We start from the raw sequence: 19,820 nt of genomic DNA on the forward strand, positions 1-19,820 counted from the left end.
CCGATACTAACCGTGATGAGCATTTATGTAGCACCAAGCAGTAGGGAGCTGGCCCAAGCTAAGGGGTTTGCACGCACTGCCTCGTTTGGTTCTTGTAGCAACCCTGTGTTACAGGTAAGGACACCTGTTAACAGTTTTCTTAGAAGCACCTGGTCCCGCATTCGCAGCCCCCGGCCCGCCGTTCAGGTCCTCCTCCTTAGCTAGTCCCTCCAGCCTCGACTTGGCTTTTCTGCTTCCATTCTCAGGATGTCTGGCTATGCAGGACATCCAAGCCAGGTCTTGCTGGGGAGATTTATGGGATTAGTCCGTGAAGGTAGAGGAACGAAGAGTCTTTTAGAATTTCAGTGTGATTCCTAAGAAGCATTTGTTGAAATCTATGTGAGGTGCCAGTGATGGGAGGACTCCATCCGGGTCTCTTCTGAAACCAGTACAATATTTGTCTTCCTTCCTCCTTCCCACTGCCCCCCCGCCCACCCTCCTCTCTCCATGTTCCACGGAGCCTAGGAAGTCCTCTTCTACAGAGTTCATTAGAAACGGGGGGAGGGAGGGGGAGGCAGCTGCTGTGATGCCTGGAGGAAGGCCACTCTACTGCCTAGTGAGATGGGGGAGAAGCAGGAGCTTGTGTTTCAGGGCCTGTACCTGAGTGGAAAGATCACTGCCTAGGGTGGCCGGGAGAAGCATGTCCCCAGCCACCGTGCACTCCCCTGACTATTGAATGGGAAACATGGCAGTAGGTCGGGGGCACCACCATTTGCCCATTTTGGAGAAAGGCTCCCAAATATGCTCCTATCTTTGGATGCCAGAAGTAGCTGGAACACCTACAGATCCTCCCATTAGAGGTGTGTGTGTGTTTGTGTTTGTGTGTGTGTGTGTGTGTGTGTGTGTATGTATGTGTATGTGTGTGAGAATTGGTACAGAATAATGACCCCCTCTTTCTAGGAGCCTCCTCTACCACAACAGCTGCCCTTTGGGAATCTTCTTTGGGCCCCATCATTCCCAGACTCCCCTTCTTTACCAGTGGCTGGAGGCTTGATCAAAGCTTACCTGATATCCACCTAGCCATCCTCTTAACTCAGTTCCTCATGTTCACTGCTTAGCTCCCCACACTACAGACCATGTATCAGCAATAGTGTGTCTCCCTGTACCCCAACCACAACATTTAGGCTCAAGTGAGGCTCCCAGACATTGACTTCCAGCAGGAATCTCAGTTCCCTCTTGTCCTCTTTTGGCTGTACTGATGCTATCCTCTAAATTCCCCCACTCCAGTGCTCTGTAAGTTCACTTCTACTCTCCATTTCACATCTGGGGAAACTGAGGCACAGAGTGGTTACACAACTCCCCCCAGGTCACACAGCATGCAAGCATCCCAGTCTCGAACACAAAGTCCAGATCTGGGACTCCAGAGCCTCTTTTTCCCCTGTGGTCTGAGACTCTCCAGACTGCCAAGAAATTAGAAGCAAAGTGACAGATCACTGAGTGCAGGGATGTCCCCCTCATGGACTTCCATTCCTCCCAGAGCCTGCCACTAAGTTGGAGATGGAACCACTGACTCATAGCTCAACTGGCATCACTTCATGTTTGTTTCTTCATCTGTTAAATGGGCTTAATAATAGCCAGGGTGTGGTGGGCCAGATTAATTAACGTTTGGACGAGTTCTTTGAGATGCCTCGGATAAAAGGTGCCAGGAAAGTGCCAAGGGTTATTAAGGCAGAGACATTTGCTGTGCCTAATTTAGGATTCCCCGTGTTTCCCACTTGGCAGCCTCCACGGTGATCAGTGACTCAGAAAATATTTACCAGGGCACACGATACCCCACCATCAGGCCTGATTTATGACAGCAGAGGGAATGGGTTGTGCTGGCTTTGCATGGGAACATTGCCTCATTCCTTGCTGGTGGGCTGTCCTTCCGTGTTCAGAGCTGTGATTCCACCGATGCATGGCCCTTGACTGGGGCTTACGGATATAAGTGGAAGGCATACAGGATGGGCTGAGGATCCACAGAATGGCTTCACCCCAATAGCATTTAGCCCCTGTGGGAAGATGGTGACAATCTTCTCTGTAGGAATCCCCTGAGCCAGAAATCAAGCAAGGGTGAAACAGGAAAATTTAATAGCCATTGATACATGGAACTGATGGGTGATGAATAGATTTTGATACACTTGTTCCCAATCAGTCTCAGAAAGGCGCCACCTGTATAGGAATGTAATTAAAAAAGCTATCCTGCCCCCCAAGACAAACCTTCCCCCTTAATCATTCTGCCTCTTTTTCATTACATTATTCAATTACACAGATGATTATTTTTTTAAGAAACTTTTAATTAAATTAATTAATTAGAGACACACAGAGGCAGAGACACAGGGAGAGGTAGAAGCAGGCTCCCTGTGGGAGCCTGATATGGGACTTGATCCCAGGACCCCGGGATCATGCCCTGAGCCAAAGGCAGACGCTCAACCACTGAGCCACCCAGGTGCCCCAAGAAACTTTTAATTTAGAGTAGATTTACTTTAACAGAAAATTATGAACATAGTACAGAGAGTCACCATATATCCCACACTCAGTGTTGCCTGTGATTCACATCTTGGGTTGGATAGGTACCTTTCTTGTAGTCAGCGAAACCAGTCCAGGTATAATATTATCACTAAAGTCTATATTTTATTCAGATTCACTGTTTTAACCTAATGTCCATTTTGCTGACCTAGGATCCTATCCGGGGGAACACATTACATTAGTTGTCGTGTCTCCTTAGGCTCCTCTTGGCTGTACGGTCTCCCACACTTTTTTTGTTGGTTTGATGACCTTGACTGTTTTGAGGAGTGCTCAAGGTCAGCGATTTTGTAGAATATTTCTCATTTGGGGTTGATAGAATATTTCCTGGTTGAGAATCTCAAATGATTTTCTCATTATTAGACTGAAGTTATGGGTTTCGGGCAGTAAGGCCACATCAGAGGTGAATTGTCATTCCCATTACAGCCTATCATGGGTATATATTTATTGCTGTTGATGTTAACTTTTGTCATATGACCTTGATAGTGTTTGTCAGGAGCTGATTAGTTTTGCATTTATTTTTCTATCATGAAACATTCCAACTCGATAGGAAATAATGTGACTTAAATGCTCTGTTATACATCTTAAGCTTCATAAGGAATTGTTCAGGATGCTTCTCTTCAGCCCATAGTTCTGTGCTCACTGAATACCTAGATTAATGTAGGAAATGAGTCTTGGTTAAAAAAACTTGAAAGAAGATAGATTTCACATCGGAAAAGTGGTATTAGAGTAAGGATATATTAGTGTTTAGCGGATGGATGGATGGATAGGTGGATGGGTGGATGGATGGATGAATGGTGTTTCCAGCATGTCCAGAAGAATGACAAACCAACTGGCTGGGTTATTCTGATTCATAGTGTGTCATAGTTCTCCTCATAGTGGAGGGAGTTGACAAGTGTCATTGATTTTGACCCAACCTATACCTCCTTGCTTTTTTCTTCTCTGCACCAAGTGCCTTCCTGGTTACTATCCCTTCCTGGTTATCATTCTTGGTTATCATCTATAAAAGGGTTTATTGTTTAGCATAAGCCTGCTGGTTTTCTTAGATATTCTATCACTTAAATCAATGAAGACGCTGACACTAGACCCATTCATTTCTCCCTAGAGAATTTGGACTTTGCACGCATGACTCTACTTCCATTGATTAATTCATTCAACAAATATTGGTAGAGTGCCTCCTATGTGACAGGAACTGTATTAGAACTTGTTTGCTAAACAATACAGACACTGCTCCAGCCCCAAGGAGCTCACAGTCTAACAGAGAAGTTTGCCATGGCCATCTTCAGATGCATGATTTGCTGGACAGTAAAAGGACCATCAAGGGATGTCTTCCCTGCTTTTAAGTGGCACACAACACTGGTATGAGCAGGAAGCCTCTTGTCTCATGTACTGTCTTGGTGTTCTCTAATAGCGACAGAGGGAAATAGGTCTGCCTCTGAAAGCTGGTAGGCATCTGTGAATAAAGGGACCATCATTACTGACCATATCAGAGTAGAAACAAGATCAGCCTTATTTGATGGTTTAACTCATACACCTGAATGCCCTGGTTCATTCCATCAGGCTTGTTGTTTTCCTAGCATAACTAAAGTTCTATTTTTATGCTCCCATGAAAGTCCACTCCAGTATCTTCATCAGTCTTGCTATTTCTTTTTTTTTTTTTTAAGATTTTATTTATATATTCATGAGAGGCACACACAGAGAGGCAGAGACACAGGCAGAGGGAGAAACAGGCTCCCTGCAGGGAGCCCGATGTGGGACTTGATCCTGGGACTCTGGGATCATGCCCTGAGCCAAAGGCAGACGCTCAACTGCTGAGCCACCCAGATGTCCCAGTCTAGCTATCAGTAGCCAGGTCAAAGCTCATTGGTAAGATGCTTTGCTGCTGGGTAAGGATTTATAAAGCCTTTCCCCCAAACAAGACATCATGGGGATTTTCCCAGGAACTTGGGAAGGTTCAAGAAGGATGCTGCAGAGTTTAGAAGCTATTCAGGCACACTAGATCCAGACTTTACCTCTGTGAAGTGGCCTGGCATGCCTAAGTCTTTCTTCAGCTATGAAATAGGAATTACTCCCCTCAGTGTCATGGAATCTATAAAAGATAATATATTTGTAAACTGCAAAGTCCTGCAATAATGGGCAAAAAAACTATTTGGGAACTCTCTAGATAGGTAGTAAGGTCTTTATCTGTCTTGGTTATGATTTGAATCCCCAGAACTTTGCACAGTGCCTGGTACCTAGCAGGATGTCAATTAATGCTTGCTGAATAAATGAAGGAATGAGTGGAGATGGATGAATGTATGTATGGATAAATGAATGGAGCTGGATGAATGAATGCATGGGAGGATGAACAGATGAATGAATGGATGGGAGGATGGATGGATGAATAAATGGATGGGAGGATGGATTGATAGATGGATGAATAATGAATGAATGAATGAATGAATGAAGAGTGTGAGTGGTCATCAGAGGCCTCCTACAAATGAATCTTTTCTCTAAGCTCCTTGTGATCAGAGGAAGGCAATCATCCCAAATTTGGCTTCTGCCTTACAACTGTTTTGTGGCTTTGAACCAGCCAACTAATCTGTTAGTTGCCTTGCTCATAAAAAAATGATAATGACACCTTCTTTGGGGGCTGGTGGTGCAGTGGGTGTTGAGAAAATTAATTGGGTGATGGAATATGGCTTTGAGATCTCTAGATGAAAGGTGCTGTGGAGGTGAGCTATTATTAACCTTGTTACCTTGGGTTTCCTCTCCCTGCTTCTGCCTCCTCAAGAGTGGCCTCTCTCAGCCTCCAGGGGACTCATGGTCCTCCAGAAAAGAGTTTTACTTGAAAAAGGAACCTGTCTTTCATTGGACCGACTCTTCCCTGGGGTCATTTGGCAGAAGGCTCCCAGGTGCGAGGGATATAATCCTAGGAACTTGGCTGTCCTGCCTCATTTCCCTCCAGAGGGATTGATTTCCCCAAATGCCAGCCAGGCCCTGCAATACACGGCAGCCTGAAAACAGACTCTTTTTTCCCCTCTTCCTGGCATGATAAAAGAGGGGACCCTTCTAGATCCTATTTTCAGGGTCTCACCTGTTGCCAAGACCTGGCCTTAGAACTAGGGGCCAGGTGTTTACCATCTGGTGTCCAAAGAGATGTGGGATTCATTTGCAGCCAGGACCAGATCACAGCCTCCCTCTTTCCCACATGGGGCACCCCACGTTGAAGTCATGAGATACATGTATCCTTTGGTTTGTGCACTTTTGAAAGGGGAGAAAAGTCACAGGCATTGGAGTTAGGAAGGTGATTTGGATCCATACATGTGTACCCTTGGTCAAACTGCTCAGCCTCCCGAGTTAAGGGAGGTTCAATTTTTTTTTATATCCATTAAATGGGGATGTAATGCTGACCACGCAGGATTGTTGGGAAGATTCCATGCAATGGTGCATCTCAAAGTGCCCTGTGGCTTGTTTTCTTTTCCTTCCTCCTCTTGCCTTCTTCCATGTTCAAGGCTTCCATGTCCTGGAATTTCTTTTGCTCCTGATGAGTGCAGCTTTGTTTCGTGTGCTTCCCCATCCTGGTAGACACCAAGTTACCAGATCCAGAAACATGGACACAGGCTTGATCTCATTTATGACCCCGATAGCCCATCACTGTCCAAGGACAGACTTTCTCATGCTTCCTGGATTCTGTCCCCTTTATTCGATCTCTACTGCCTCACCCTGGGCTAACCCACCATCTTTCTCTCCAGACAGTGGCAACAACCTCTTTGGTGCTCCCATTTTGCCACATTCTGCCTCCTTCTCTGGGGAAGACAGAGAGACTTTATGATATACATCGAACCGACCAGCTCTCATACCTAAAGCCTTCCAAAGCCTTCCTGGTAGAAGTAGATGATTTTGATACTGAACATTGCTCCTCCTCTGTCCATTGGGATTTTCCCTTTGTTCTCTTCTCCCTCCACCTCTTCTCCTACCCCCTCCTCTTTGTCTGTTCTTCCTCTTCTCTTTAAGTGCTTTCTCTGCCTCTGAGTCCACCTGTCTGCTTATCTCCCTCTCTTTACCCCTCACTTGTCTTTCTCATGGAGGCCTCGTCCCTGAACTGACATGTCAAGGAATCCTGTATCTGTCACCACCACCTGTGGGTGTGGGGTTCAGGACCTGAGGAGAAGAGGCTCCAGACTGCATCCTTCACCATTGACATGGCCATGCTTTGGGGAAGTCATAGGAGCTACCAACAGCTGGTTTGCCCACGTAGTTCTGATTGGAGAGTGACCTTGGACTGTCCCCACTTTCCTTTGTCTATATTCCTTTTGCTTTGAAAACAGCACCTTCAAAGGGTATCTTCTCTCTCTCTTTTTTTTTTTTCTCTCTCTTAAGAAAGTTTCATAACTAGTCTTTCTCTATCACTGTAGCAGCACCTTATTCTCTGGTAATGAAAACTGGTCATATCGTTCCTTGACTGTAAATTTCTTATGAGGAGAGGCCATTTTTCATACATTTTTACATCTTGGATCAGGACAGCACAGGGATAGCATTGGAGCCCAATACATGTTTGTTGAATTGAATGCAATGGAGAAATGATGTCTTCCCAATCGGGGTCTTAGGTTAAATCCCCTCTGGTTTGGGGGATTTTTTTAAAAGATTTTATTTATTTATTCATGAGAGACACACAGGGAGAGGTAGAGACATAGGCAGAGGGAGACGCAGACTCCACACAGGGACCCGATGTGGGACTTGATCCCTGGACTTGGAATCACGCCCTGAGCCAAAGACAGATGCTCAACCGCTGAACCATCCAGGCGTCCCAGATCCCCTCTGGTTTTTACCCTTCCCTCAATGGGTCCGATTATTCTACTGCCATAAGGAAGCTTGAGGCCTCCTTTGCTCAGGCTAGGAAAATTCTAGCCTGATCAATTGCTTGATTTTCCTGCTCATGATTTCTAGAAAAGGCGTCTTCACAGATCTACTCAGCTGTCCTTTCATGTGTTTTATCTTTGGCCCTGAGCACATTTTTTCTAAATGTCTACTCATAAGCCCATCCGGTCTTTAACTTTAAACCTACTGCTTCTTGTTTACAGGTGGGGACTGACTTCTTAGAGTCTTTCCCTTAAAATAATTCCCAAGGTTGGAGATGGCAGCTGAGATTTTCTCTCCTCTTATTTCTTCAGACTACCAGCCTCTCAACATAAAAGGAAGACCTGGCTTCTGTTTCTGACTCTGCTGCTAATTGGCCTTGAGCAAATCACTCTTTCTCTACATTCATTTCCTCGGGGTAACCTAAATGCTGTGTTAGGTTAGGGGTTCCACGAGTTATGGCCCACAGCTTGTTGGTGGAAATAAAGTTTTATTAGCACATAGCCACATCCATTGGTTTACATATTGTTTATGGTTGCTTTGGCTTTGCAAAGGCAGGGTTGAGAATTGCTTCATTTACTTTCTGATCCTTTATAGAAGAAGTTTGGTGACCCCTGGAATAGGTTTGTTAAGGCCCTTTGATTTGAACACACCATGATGTTTAACCAGTGCTACTCAACTTTTCTTATTGACAAGCATTGTCTCATTGTGTGAGGTACGTGCCACTGGGGTTCCTGGGCAGGACTGAGAGGGTCCCTCCCTGCCATTAAACAGCATCGAAATCCATCCTGAGCAAGTACTGATCTTTTTGTTTCTCTCCCACTGTTTCCTGGTGCATCTAGGAGAAAGGCACTGGTTGGTGCTAGAATGTGGAAACATGCTCATCTCCAGCTCATTTCTTTAGGCATAGCCTGCTGGACGATAATCATACTGCTTTGCCCCCGTTTGACAGGTTTATAATCCCTTATGTGAAATTCTGAAATCCATAATGCTCTGAGAATAGATCGTTTTTTCACAAATCATGTGATAGCCATAATGAACCCAAGCAGCCATGAGATTATTGATAGCCTTTTTAAAACCCAACTTAATGTGATTTTTAAGCTGCAGAAGTATGAACGTGTTTAATCCTGGGTGCAGTCCTGGGGGTTGAGGTGCCATGTTCCTGTTTAAAAAATCTGGAAATTTCTGAATTCTCAAACACATCTGGCCTGGGGTTTTAGATGAGGGATTGAGGACCCACGTTGACTTTTATGGTTACCTCTTCTTACCTACGGCAAGCATTTAAAAGTGTGTAAAGTAAATTAATTTAAATGATCAAACAAACAAACAAAAAAACCCATAAAGTAATAATGAGGAGTGCTGGGATCTGGCTTAAACACTGCATGGTGCAGAAGTGATACAGTTTAGGAAAACCGGTCCCACGGGGTCTTTTCCATCCCCATTGTGACCCCTCACCTCTTTCTCCTCCTCCTCTCTCTGACTCTGCTCTGCAATCCCCAAACCATTGTCAGTGCCTCTGAACCCCGAGCATCTCTGCTTGCTGGTTAGTTAATGAGCAATCCTGTCTTACCCATAAAACAAGATGTGGCGCCAAGAGCTCATTTGACGTTTCCCAACACTTTCAGAGACCAACTTCGAGGTCATCCAGGACCCTAGCAGGACGGAGAGTATCATTGCTGATGGAGGCTGGGGGCAGGAATCGGGAATCCCAGAGGTCAGGGGCCCAGGGATGGTTCTTGGTGAAGGCTATGGCTTTGGGGCCAGACTTACCAGAGTGCTGTGCTCTGAAATGGGGCTGGCTCGACCCTTCCAGAGGGCAATATCCCTGGCCTTAAGTAGTTCTTAAAACACCAAACAACATTAGCTCCCACAAATGAGGGAGGTTTAAACCTAAACCCCGTGACAGCCAAGAGTGGCGAGGCGGCCAAGGTGCTATAAAGAAATGATGTTATTATGTCCAAGGGATGCCATTAAAACTCTGTTTACAAACCAAATGTGCCAGAGAATGGGTCAGGGAAAGAATTATTAGCAAGAAGCTATTTGATCTCTTTTATAATCCAGTGAGTCATAACGTTAGCTCCATGCTCTAGAAGGTGAATAATGAAAACCTCAAGCCTGTTGATTTATAAACAGGCCCAGAATTCCCTGTTCCTTAACCTCAGATGCCCTCTTAAGTGTGACTTATCCTAAATCAAATGTGACATCAGATGCCACTGGGCCTCCCCCTCCTCCCAAGAGGTAATTGAGGAGGTGATTGGCGTATAGGGTGCATAAAATCCCCGTTCATGATGATGGATCGTTGTGGGAAGGGTCAATGGCCAAGACTCAGAGACACAGCTTTGTTTCTACATGCCCCTTATCTGCAGGGCTGGAGGCCCCAAAGCTGTCTTTGTTCAGACCCTCAGCTTCCCAGCAGACCAAAGGGGGGTGTGTCTCAGGGGTGGACATAACACTTTGCCCTAATGGCCATGGTTTTGGCCCCACTCTCCCCCCTATAAAGAGGTTATGAGGAGCAGGACCAACCAGGGGTTTTCATTCCAACTCCACCCATTACTGAATGCAACCTCGGGCAATTTCCTTAAGCCTTCTGAGCCTTGGTTTCCACATCTGATAAATGACACAGCCCTAGTTTACGTGCTTATTTTGTGCACGCCACCATCCTAAGGTACTTCTATGTGCCACGTGCCAGCTTATTTCGATCCATGCAACGATCATACGGACTCTATCATGGCCTGACCAAGTGGCAGATACTGTTCTAAGAAACTTGCATTTATTTATCTATTCCTTTAATCCTTATATGAACTACTTTTTTTTTCTTTAAAGATTTTATTTATTCATGAGAGGCACAGAGAGAGAGAGAGAGAGAGAGAGAGGCTGAGACACAGGCAGAGAGAGAGGCAGGCTCCTTGCAGGGATCCCGATATGGAACTTGATCCCAGGACCCAAGGATCACACCCTGAGCTAAAGGCAGACCCTCAGCCACCCAGGCATCCCCCTTATATGAACTCTTATATAAGAGTTGGTGCGATGACCATTCTGCCTATAGGAGCAGACCCTGGATGGAATGAATCTACGTGGAAGTGGTTAGTTAATCTGGGAGACCTCTGGATGCATCATAAGCAAGTGAGAATGCAGCAGTGGAAAGGAAGCAAACCTGTCCTGCCACAGCCCTTGCCCCATAATGGGTGGCTGGAGTGAGGTCCTCATAGGGAAGAATGCAGAGAATGTGCCCCAGAGTCATTTTACCAGAGGGTGAGGAAGTTGGGGCAGTTATGAATCACCACTAATCCATCATGGTGGAGGGCCCCTCTAGGACCCTTAACCTACCCTAGCATCCCCAGCCTGCTCCATGTGCCAGCTAAGTGGATCCTGGGGGTCAGGGACATCCCTCAGGCAGAGAACTGTAGGTCTTTGCAGTTGGCAGCCCTTGGGGTAGCCTGCATGGGCATGGTGTAGATAGGATATGGGAATGTCCCCAGAGTGTCCACAGCAGCCTGATGCTCGGGACCAGAAGATTGAGCCATGGCGAGTTGAGGGTCTTCCCAAAGGCTCCTCAGCTGACAAGTGAGGTAGCCAGAGTCTGTGTCTACTGGTCCTCTGGCTTCCAGATCCACAATCAAGCTTCCAGGCTACACATCATAACCCCTCACTGAAGCTAGTGCTGGCCATTCCACAGATGAAGAGGTTGATGTCCAGAGGGGTGAATTGACTTTGTCTCACAGCAAATTAGGAGCTATATTGGCATCGGAACTTGGCTTCCCCTGGCTTCAAAGTCAAGGTCAGCCTCATCACGCTGCATTCCTTTCACCTGCCAGGGCTCCCCTGAGTTGTCCTGAGCTGGGGCAGTGCCCTGGTGCCTTGTGCCAGAGGCTCTGGCTACCAGGGCAGGCCTAAGGTTCCCATTCCTCATTTTCTTAGGGCTGGAGGTGAGGGGAAGCCATTGTAAGTGCTCGACCTGTGTGTCCACGCCCCAGGGAGTCTCTCTCCAAGGGGCTGATTCAGGGGCTCCTGTCCTGTCCAGTCCAATCCTTCCAGTCCCTGGATACTGCCTGACTCGGCTCCCATTGCTTCTGCCCCTTGTTGTCACCCAGGTCGCCCTCGTGCTCCTAGGGCACATCAAAAATTATGCACCTTTGAAGCAGAGCAGGCATGAAAGGCCATAATTACGTGTCCTAACCTGGAATCTGTGAGGCTGTGAGGCAGAAACTGAGCATCCTCCCCTCCTTCCCCTTCAAGGAATGGCACAGACGCTTAGACAGGCGCCCCCACCTTGGGCTTACAAGCACCCTGGCAGAGAGGGCAGGGAGCTGTGCGAAGAAACCGCACAGCACTCGTAGGCGCCCCTGACACCCTGTGGTTTTCTGGTCCACCTCACTAGACCGTGCTCAGTGCCATTCCCAGAACAGTTTGCCATCGTACTTACTCCTCACATCACACCCCCAGAATGCCTGCTACCCCCAGAGCCAACAGCCTGGCCCTTTTCATGCCGAGCCAGCAAAAACACCACTGGCGGAGTCAAAAAAACGTGCAGACTCCGGAGCCTCTTCTTTCTTGCAGAAACCATAAATGATAATGGCACTGGGACCAGAGAGTGGCCTGGTGACGATGAGAAAAGCCAGCATCTTCTGAGCTGCAGGGTGGGAGATCAGGCTTGGCGTGGGCACACACATCTCTGGTGACCTCAGGCCTGTGCCTTCCTTTCTCTGGGCCTCCTCTGTATTCTCATCCACAGATTGGCAATGTTGGGTTAGTAATGAACCTGAAGAACCTTTCCAAATTTGGGGCTTGTTAACTTTCTGGGGCTGCTGTAACAAAGAGGCACAGACTGGGGGACCTGGGGTGGGGCATGTTCCTCAGTTCCGGGGGCCACAGTCTGAAGTCAAGATGTCTGCAGAGCCATGCTTCTTCCGAAGTCTCCAGGGAAGGATCCTTCCTTTTCCTAAGCCTCTGCTGGTGCCGGCAGTCCTTGGCATTCCTTGGCTTGTGGCTGCATCCCTCCAGTCTCTGCCTCCATCTTGACTTGGCCTTCTTTCCCGGGTCTGTATGTCTGCCTGCACGCAAACATCCCTCTTCTGATGAGGGCGGCAGTGATAGAGCATTAGCGCCCAACCCAGCCCTGTATGACCTCATGTCAATAGGATACATCTGCAAAGACCCTACTTCCAAATAAGGTCACATTCACAGCTTCCAGGAACCTCAACAGCCTTTTCTTGCAGGACATAATTCATCCCACAACAGGTATCAGTGGATGCTTTCCTAGTAAATAGCTGTAGGGAGGTGCATTTTTGGAGATGTCAGTGGCTTGGCACTTGATAAGCACCTGAGAACTGTACCTTGTTGTCATAGTCAGTGCCACCAGGCCCCAAGCTCATGGCTTCAGGGCCAGCTTTTAGGGACTCTCAGCTTGGTAAGGCGGTGGGGACGGAGGTAAGCAAGCAGACAATTATACTGTATTGTGATGTATGGGAAGCAAGGGTCTGTGCAGCTGTGGAGTGCTGAGGACCACAGGCCTCTCTGGCCTTGTGGGTCTCACTTCTGGCTTTAGCTACCCTTCAGGCTGGATGCATGTTTCACCATTCCATCCTCTGGCTTCAGCACCACCTTCTATCTGTGGCTCCTCCCTCCTCTTGGCATTGCTGAACCTCCCTCACCCCTGCATCACCTCCTCTCCTCTCTCTGCTCTGGACGGTGGTCCCATTGGGAAGTGTTTTCCTTAAGTTCATTTGGACATTCACTCTTAGAGATTTTTTAAAAAAGATTTTATTTATTTATTCATGAGAGACACAGAGGGAGAGGCAGAGACACAGGCAGAGAGAAAAGCAGGCTCCCTGTGGGGAGCCCGATGGGGGACTCAATCCCAGGACCCTGGGGTCACGCCCTGGGCCGAAGGCAAACCTCAACCACTGAGCCACCTAGGTGTCCCAAAGATTTTTTTTTAATGTCTGCCACTGGGAAGCACATTGGCTTCCCTGAATAGGCTGCTGGGAGGCTGGCTTGGAGAACATGGTACAAGGGAGGTTTGGACTAGGAGAACGGTGCTCTCTGGGCAGTCGGGCAGTGCAGAGGGGATGGTTGGGGACGGGGCGGCAGTACTTGGCTGGGTCGCAGTGGCAGGTCCATGCTGGGGTGAATGGGGTCCACAGGACCGGCTTGGGAATACTCCACTCACTTTTGATGAGGCTCTGGGCAACTCCGTCCCCTCCCTCAGCCCGGTGCTATCTCGACTCCGGCCCGTTTGGTCCCTGCCAGCCTTCCAGGCACTGAGAGCAGCGGTGATGGGGAAGGCTCCAAGCCCCAGGCCGCACTGCAAGCCGAGGACCCTCCAGTTTAGGAGGAGATCTGGCTGCTCTAAAGGATTTTAAAATTTCATGTCGGATAGCATCTTTTAGCTTTCATGTATGATAAGATAGTGCGTGATGTTTAAGAGAGAAGAAGGCAAAAGCTGGCAGCAGATCAACACGGCACGTCCGAGAAGAGGAGCTTAGTTCCTAGTGGGTGGTCTTCAGGCCACAGCATCACTTGGGGCCGAGTCCTGTGCCCGTGTGTGCCAGCTTTCCCGGCAGGTGGCCCAGGGACCTTACACCCCATTGGGAAGGGTATGTGCGTGTGTGCGTGTGTGCGTGTGGTCTTTTTTACCTCACACATGGGAGGAGTGTCAAACATCCTACCATGAATAGCAGCCCCCAGTTACTGTGCGTTTATCACGTACCAGGTCCTGTGCGAAGTGCTTCCCTGGCACTACCTCATCCAATCCCCTCCCCTATGGCCCAGTGAGTGAGTAACCTTCCTCTTCCTCCCACACCGGGGACATGGAAACTGGGTTTAGTAAATTTAAGTGACTTGCCTGAGGTCACACTGTTTCTAGGTGGCTGAACGAGGATTTGAACCCGAGTCTGTCTAGGTACGAAGTCCTCCTAACCACCATACACCCTTTTCAGAACCAAAAGAAGTCATCAAAGGCAGAGTCAAGGCGCTTTCAAATGGTCTCGTTGTTCTGCTTTTTATTTGTTTGTTTTTTGGAGACAATTTTTGTTTTCTACTAATAAGATCTGCATGGATTTGAATACATTCATCAGAGGCAAAGGGGGAAGGCTCTGGCTAAAGAAATGGCAGGGGGACTGGGTCTGGGGGCCTGAGCCTTTCCTGAATGTTTCTAGGTAAATACAGTTTGCAGATCAATCTTATCTCCCTCTCTCCCCTCGACCCGTCCCTCCCTCCCTCCTCCTCTGCCTCCACCTTCTCCCCCTCTTCCTCTCTCCTTCTCCTGCTTCTTTTAACAGTTTCTCACTTGAGGTCAAGGGCACTTTCCTTTGTGCCATTATCCCAGAAATGGCTTTTCTGTGGTTGTTGGGAGGGGGGGCAGGGAGAAAGCCTGGGGTGCAGAGGGAAGTGGCTGGTGGGGGGAGTGGAGGGTGGGCACGGTGAAACTCCAGTTACTTGCTGTTTTTCATTCTGTGTCTCAGGTTGGCAGCAGCCCCCACAGGCTCCAGGGAGGTGGATTTCTCCTTTTCTCTCCTGGCTTCTTTTCATTCTTGTATTCCCTCTGGTTTCCTTTTGTCTTCTTTTCTCCTCAGTTACAGAAGATCTTCAGCTCTCCACAGCTTGCTGTCATGAGGGGACAGCAAACCGCAACTGGTTCTTACATGGGGCTCCTCATGTGCGGACTGCTCCTATCATCTTCAGAGCAAATCTCGGGTAGGTTCTACTTGCTCCCCACTTTCACATATAGGTAGACTGAGGCTCAGAGATAAGGAATTTGCCCAAGGCATACAGGGGTTGCTGGAGGAGCTGGGACTTGATCCTCAGTCACCTGATCTCCTCAGCACCATCTTCTGCACTCCCTCTGGATACCACTCCCACAAAAGAAGAACTCTGCTGGAATGTGGATCTGGAGAAAATTCGTAGGTGGAGGCATTTCTTAGATTCAGGGTCACCCTCCAAGTGTCTGCAGTACCCTCCATCCCCTGCCTCCTGTACTCCCTGCCCCACATCATCTTAGTTGCTGGCAAGTTCTTTCAAAATTTTTTGTTTTGTGTAATGCATCCTCATGTTTGGAAGAGCAGGGCAGCACCCATGAATTCACATAGCATGGAGATGGTTGGTATTCAAGGGAGATGCATTGTTCGGTAGACAGCTGAGGGAGATTGCCTCTTCGATCGACAACTGTGCTATTTTTGGGAGCTCCTGCGCATGTTGACAGGTCCTGTCCTTGTACATGTGCCATCACAGTTACACCCACAGACCTTGGCTTTCCTGGCCCCGAGCACATGAAGTGAAGTGGCTCTCCATGGGGACTTGTAGTGGCCAGAACATAGCCCCTGCCTCCCCGCCATCAGCATGTGTCTCCCTTGCCTGCTCAGAGAGTGAGCGTATGGGAGCTCACCTTTCTTGGGCTCATAACTGCCCTGTTGGTGTTCTCCAGGGTAAGGGCAGCTCTTGGACAACCCATTCTCTGCCCCTGGGGTTGGCAAAGAATCCTGCTCTCGTCCCACTTTTGGGGCTGAGAAACCTGTCGAACCAACAAAAGCTGAACTCCGTCGATCACCTGCATCATGACCTTGGGCAAGTCACTTAACTCACTTAGCTTCCATTTCCCCATCTGGAAGCACTTAAACAAGACAATCTTTGGTGCTATGTTTGACACTAGCAAGTGCCTTATAAATGTCTCGTGGGTTGCCATTGCTATTTTATTATTTGAGGTGCTAAACTATACCTCCTTTTCCTGAAAGATTCAGTTCTCATGGCTCCATGAAGGATGAATCTCGGGTTTTCTTCCCACACATACCATCCACAGTGCTCCCTTAGAACTTCAAAGAGAAGTCCCTCCCGCCAGGAAGCCCAGCTTGTGCTAAGCGGGTGCAGCAGGAGGAGGATTGGCCTCCAGCAAGGGGCTCTGGGCAGCTGGTTGATATCACACAGGGGTGGCTAAGACTTCAGGGACGGGCCTGTTTACGCCTGGCAGATAACATCTTGAACGGACGTGGGGAAGGACGTTGTTTAAATATCGATTATAACGCCTCCGAGGCTCATTGGGGTTAGGGTGAAGAGCTAGAGATGTCTTTGAAGATATTCCACGTGTCCACTTGGAAATTTCATTTAGAGAGTCCTTAAATCTCTTAACAAAATGGGTCATTCTCAACCATCAGTCTTCCAGTTAGGAAAGTGTTAAGGAGCTCCTTGCTAATAATTCTCCTTGTTGAAAACTCTTTCTCTTATAAGATACTGGAGGCTTTTTCTATCTTAATTAGATTTGCCAGGGCGTATGAATATGAGACTGAGCTTTCTGGGTGATCGGAATGGGGGCATGATGCTAATTGGATTTCAGGAAATAAGGATTCCACGGATTGAGATGTTTGGGAAACACCCTGTTAAAAAATGCAATGGTTTTCATAAGTGCAGGACTTCCAGCATCTATGATGCATGTTGATTTTCTTCCCCCTGAGAAGGATCTAGATAGAAGTCTACATTTCTGCAAATTCTTTTGGATCACAGTATTTTTAATTTATGGAGTGTGCTGTGAGATTAACATTCTGGAGAACACTTTGATCAAAGCTACCATATGAGGGGCTTCTGGGTGGCTCAGTCGGATGAGCGTCGGTTGAGGTTGAGATCTTGAGGTCCTGAGGTCAAGCCCCCAATTGGTCTCTGTGCTCAGTGGGAAGTCTGCATGAGGATTCTCTCCCTCTGCCTCTGCCCCTCCCTCTGCTCACTCTCTCTTTCTCATAAATGGGTAAATCTTTTTTTAAAATGGCTGCCTTGGGCAGCCCCGGTGGCTCAGCGGTTTAGCGCCGCCTTCAGCCCAGGGTGTGATCCTGGAGACCCAGGATCGAGTCCCACGTTTGACTCCCTGCATGGAGCCTGCTTCTCCCTCTACCTGTGTCTCTGCCTCTCATATCCCATAAGGGGTGTGTTCAGCCTCACAGTTCTTCAGAGTCGGCAGAGGATGGAGTTCCGAGTAATTATTTTAGCCTCTTCCTGCTGCAAGTATCTCTCTCTCTGTGTCTCTCATGAATAAATAAATAAAATCTTTTAAAAAATAAATAAAAAGGCTGCCTTATGAAATAAAAATAGGTAAAGTACTTAGAACAGTGCATACAGGACCTAGTAAGCCCTTGGCACATAGAAAATATTATTGTTATCGAGGTGGTTGAACTTCAAATTCACCCCCAAGCCTTAAAAATCTATGATTTGAGATATAATGTCCTCACGAAAAAGAGGTGGGCTTATTGGCTTGGAAGAAGTGGGGGAAAAAATTGAAGTCAAATAGTTAAGGAGGCAAGTCAAATCATCTCCAAGGTAAACTTCAAGGCACACGTTTCAGCCTTGAGAGGAAACATTTGCCTTCAACAGGTGGCACACTTTCATGGAACATGGGTTGGACCCACGTCCTACCATGGATGTGTATCAGTTATGAGTGGATGGAACATCCACTGCCTGGGTTCTAGGCTTCTTCACTGTCAAACATAAACAAGAGATGAAAACATCATTTCACCACTCAAATTGTGGTCCATAGAATTTGGTGGCATTGACATTGCCCGGGAAACCTTCCTCTTGGAGAGTTAGGTCTTTTCCCATCTACTTACTGCTTCTAGGTTTTGTTTGATGACTTGGTAAAGTGGCCACTTGCTTAGCCAGATGTGCCTAAAGAATTTGGAACTCTACATCGAGAGGGCAGTTCCTGTGTTAGGTAGAGAGCTGATGCTAATTTTAATTTTCCTTTAATTTATTTTGCTGGTTCTATAACCAAACCCCTCAATCTGAAAGACAAACTTTCCCGCTTTCTACCTGAGTCCCCTGTCACCTTTCTAAAACCCTTTGGTCTCTTTCTCTTCTTTTCTGCAATAAAACAACAACGTGATCAGACCTCAGGATGTTCCTCGATCTGAGGAATAAACTCAGGCAGCTTGGTTTATAAGCTGTTTCCATGGGAGAGAACTCTTGGACCAAACAGATATTTACAAATATGGAAAGCGCTGCGCTGATCCTTAGCAGTGCCCCCACTGTCTGGAGATAAATAGCTTCTCGGGAGGAGTTGTGTTTTTTTTCTACACCCTTGTCTCTTCAGTTCCCCTCATCTGTCATGTTCTCAGCTGGATCATTTATAAAAGGAAGGTCTCCAGAAGAAATTCCTCCCAAAGAAATCCTTTGGAAGTTCAAGATCTGAGGGCTTGGGGTTCACTACTTTGGGGGACCAGATGAAAATTGGGGTTTTGAAAGATGGGTGCATTGGTTTATTCAGCTGTTCAGCCAGCTGAGAGCCTTTGCGGCAGAGGCAAGTATCCCATAAGGGGTGTGTTCAGCCTCACAGTTCTTCAGAGCCGGCAGAGGATGGAGTTCCGAGTAATTATTTTAGCCTCGTCCTGCTGCAAGTATTCATTCATGCAACACATGTGCATTGAGGCCCTTGCACAGATAAGGCAGTGTATTGGGCACTGGAGCTGCTGTGTTAAATCTCTCAGGGTCTGGACTGAAAGCAGACATCATTAAAGGTCCCTCAAGCAGAGAGAATTTAATGCAGGGAGTTGAATCCATAGGTGATGGAAGAGCCAAGGAGGCCAATAGGGGCAGTGAGACAATTCAATGATTACAAATAGTATGAGATCAGTACCATACTTAGTGAAAAGGAATAAAGGAGCTTATATTTCCAGAGGCCAACGCCAGGACCTCCAAGTGTTACCAAGGTCATGGAGGAACCGCCAAAGAAGGATGGGTGGATGGAGAGGGAAATACCCCTGGCTGCTTCCTCTTCCCTCCCTCCAGTCTTCCACCAGTGTCTTCCATTGGCTGAGCCAACCAGGAAGTCAGAAGACAAAGGAGCTTGGGAAATGTAGTTCCCTGTGATTTGGAGCAGGTGTATGGCTGGCTGGACCCACACAGTCCCTTGCTCTCTTGGAAAGATGTGGGTACTGACTATTATATTACCTGGCACTACTTGTGGCCTCTACACCCCATCTCCCAAACCAAAACTAAATAATAGATCATGGTCTTTCAACTTTTTTTCTCCATACATTGGGAACTTGCCAAAGGGAAAGCAAGTTCACATTTCGAAAGGAAATCCACTTAGTGGATAAGAAAAAATGGGATGAGTGAGTTCCCAGGGGCATCACTCTGGTATTAGCTCCCCAAACTGAACTTAGCATTGCAGCTTCTTCCAGTCCTGAAAACATCTTTCCCTGTACTAACAAGAAATGACATTTACTAAATGCTGGGTATGTTACTATGCTAAGTGTTTCCCATGCATTATTCCGTTCAACCTTATAATAACTAAACCTTCTAGAGATCCCTGAAGTAGCTATTCTTATCACACTCAATCTATATATTAGCAATCCTAGATTTATATAGGTTAGATCGCATTCACTTATCACATTGTCAGAAAGTGGTAGAGCTGGATTTGGCCAAAGTTAATCAGACTCTAGAACCCACATTATTAGCCACTC

The 19,820-nt window shown here is 47.3% G+C and overlaps 2 long non-coding RNA genes across 6 annotated transcripts in view; both read left to right on the top strand.

Annotated features, from left to right (window-relative positions):
- LOC144299909 (uncharacterized) overlaps window positions 1-19,820 on the top strand; it is a 383,693-nt gene that overhangs the window by 138,856 nt on the left and 225,017 nt on the right. The window lies entirely within an intron of this gene.
- LOC144299908 (uncharacterized) overlaps window positions 1-19,820 on the top strand; it is a 132,086-nt gene that overhangs the window by 63,398 nt on the left and 48,868 nt on the right. For all 5 annotated transcript variants that reach the window (XR_013366549.1, XR_013366545.1, XR_013366548.1 and 2 more), the window contains one exon: window positions 14,958-15,078. This is a non-coding gene — a long non-coding RNA (uncharacterized LOC144299908). The remainder of the gene's footprint in view (window positions 1-14,957; window positions 15,079-19,820) is intronic.

The sequence above is a fragment of the Canis aureus genome, chromosome 27 (genome assembly GCF_053574225.1).
Source record: "Canis aureus isolate CA01 chromosome 27, VMU_Caureus_v.1.0, whole genome shotgun sequence".
Taxonomy (NCBI): Eukaryota; Metazoa; Chordata; class Mammalia; order Carnivora; family Canidae; genus Canis; species Canis aureus.